The sequence below is a fragment of the Tupaia chinensis genome, unplaced genomic scaffold (assembly GCF_000334495.1).
Source record: "Tupaia chinensis unplaced genomic scaffold, TupChi_1.0 Scaffold144276_1, whole genome shotgun sequence".
Classification (NCBI taxonomy): domain Eukaryota; kingdom Metazoa; phylum Chordata; class Mammalia; order Scandentia; family Tupaiidae; genus Tupaia; species Tupaia belangeri.
The window spans coordinates 419,583-422,413 of NW_006204133.1; positions in this window are offsets into that span (position 1 = coordinate 419,583).

The following is a 2,831-nucleotide window of genomic DNA, read 5'->3' on the forward strand; positions in this document are numbered from 1 at the left end:
AAGAGGGGGGGAGGGGGGCGTGCCAACAGTCTCGCTCCAGCAGAGCTTTCGGCCACCATTCCCACAGGAGCAGGGTACTCTACTCCCTGGCTGAGGGCCTGCCCCTTGCAGACCCTCGAGCAATGACAGCGCGGTGCACGGAAGGACCTGCGCCTGGACGACCTCGGCGTGTCCTTACCTTCCTGAGCCTGAGCTGCCCTGGGTAAATGAGCTGGTCTTTATTTCACAGGACAGGAGTAAGGCTTAAACGAGGTCATTGGACAAAGTGCCTGAGGAGTGACTGGCTTGGTCAGAGAGTCAGTGACCTGGCTTCACCCACGGGTGGTAGCCTCAGGCTCCCCTACAGTGTGGGGAGGAGTCGGGCAGGCAGGACCTGTCCTTCTTTCTTTTTCCTTTTTTTTTTTTTTTTTTTTTTTTCTACAGGGGGGGTGGTGGCCACCAACAGAAACATAGAGACAGAAAGTGAGAAATCACTCGCTAGGGGGGATGGCCACGCCGCAATCCCTTCTCCTCCATTCTCCTCTCAGGATCTTGGGCACTCATGCACACGCGCCCAGCGTGTTTAAGTCACCAGGTCTGGGACTCGAACCGTGGTCAACTACATGGGGCCAGCGACATAGCCACTATGCCAACTGCTGGTCCCGACATGTCTTTCTCGTTGAGCCCTCCGAGGAGCCCAGGTCCTCACATCTACCAGTGACAGCCATCCCAGATGGTTGTCCCTGCAGAAGCGTGGAACTACTCAGTATGGAGGAGGTAAAAGTGTATTTTCTTGGCCACTGTGAGAGGAGCAAGGTGGCCTCACCCCACAGACTGCTTCTCCTCCCGTGCTCGCCTCCCTAAGGTCTGCCTTACCATGGCCACCTGCTGCCAGCCTGCTGTCGGGGCCAGCCCAGTTGAGGCCCCAGAGGCCGCCCTCTCTGAGACAGCTAAGTGGGACAGGAGGCCTGGTGGGCCCACTCTGGACCCCTCTCACAGTGCGTCTTAGCTGCCTTACATGGCTCATTTGGAGTGGGACCTCTGCGGGCCTTCCAGCTCTGATGGCTGTGACTGCGTCTCCGTGCAGGGCAGCCTGGAGCAAGCAGCCCATCCCCTGCCCCACCTCGTGCAAACACCATGCAGAGCGACTGTCCTCCCTCTCCCTCTCTCCCTGTGCTCCTCCTGCCCATGGTGGTGTCTGGCTACCTCCGCTGGCCCTGGCTCCTGCACCTGACCACCCAGTGGGCTCACTTGGACTCTCTCACACGTTGTCACAAATCTCCCCACAGGCCGGCCTTTGCATGTGCCCTTCTCCTGCCCAAACACCTTATCTTGCCTCTATGTACTCCTGCTCTTCCTCCAAGACCCAACCTGAAAGCCTTCTCCTCGGGAAAACCCTCCCATCTCTTCTTCCTTAACCAGCCAGGCTCAGGCTCCTTTGGCCACCCTTGCCCCCCTCCCATTTGTAATGATGCATAAGAATGCTGAGTGGACAAAGACAGGTGGAGGAGGGGGACCAGCAAGCCACATGAGCCACATGTAGGGGAGGAGAGGACAACAGGCCCGGGGAGGGTAACCCAGCTCACAGCCCACACAGGGAGTCCACCCTGCAAGTAGCTGAAGAATAACTGCTCGTGGCAGCCCTGGGGCAACAAGGAAACTGCTTGCTTATTACAAAATATCTTTATTGATAAAATAGCACAGACTTTAAAAAAAAAAAAAAAAAAACACCTCCCTGTCACAGCAAGAGGTCCACAGGCAACAATCCCAGGGCTCCCATGGGGCAGACACAAGATCGGTCAGCAGGTGGTCAGGAGCTGGCCCCTGCCCTAGGCCTAGTCCCCCAGCCCACCCCAGGGCGATGCCCAGACCTCTCAAATACAACCAGCCAAGGAACAAGCCGGGCAGTTCCCCTCCTCGGGGGCAGGGATTCCCCTTTATGTTCTACACCCCAGAAAACTCCCTCAGCACCCTTCCAAATGAGGCAGGCCCTTCAAAGTACCAACAGTGCCAGCTCAGCCCATGCCCCAAGCTAAAAAGCTCACTGGCCCAACGTGGACATCTGAAGCCAGGCACTGCCATAGGAAGACCAGGAAACTTTTTTTTTTTTTTCTAGTTGTTTGCTATAGGGTGCATGCACTCACTGGAGAGAGATACAGAGAGAGAGGGAAGTGAGAACTCACCCCCAGGGGGCATGGCCATGCTACAATCCCTTCTCCTTCACTCTCCTCTTGGGATCCTGGGCACACATGCACACATGCCCAGCATTGTTTTTTCCAAGCTGCCTAGTCCAGGGCTCGAACCGTAAAGTTAACCATGTGGGATCCAGCCACTTTAACCACCACACCACTGGCTGGCCCCGGGAACCTCCCTTAAATGCTCCCACGTGAAGAACCCCGTCAACACACAGAAGCAACACGTCTGGGGACCAGACGGCCAGCGGGCCCAGCTTGGGTGGGATTAGTTATGTTTGGGCTTGCAGACCTGCCTGGGCATTTCAGCAGAAGGCTCCCCCAGAAATCCATGGGGCCTCGCTCACTGGCTCCAGCCCCAGCACACCCCACCCAGGGGGCTCTGCCACCCCCACAGCCTCTCATTCCAGGCTGCTCCACAGAGTGGGTATTTTTAGCTATCTTGGGGAAACAATTTGCCTATTTGATGACAAAAGACTCATCCCTCACTGAGGGCCCCCGAGCCACTGCAAATCCTCTTGGTGTGTCAGGTGGAACGCCGAGGCACTGTCGTGCAAGATAATAACTCAGACCTTCGCAGGCACAGGGACACGTCCTCAAAGACATCCTTTCCCTTGAAATAGTGATTCTGCCTGCCACTCCCTGCTTCCAGTTTGGGGC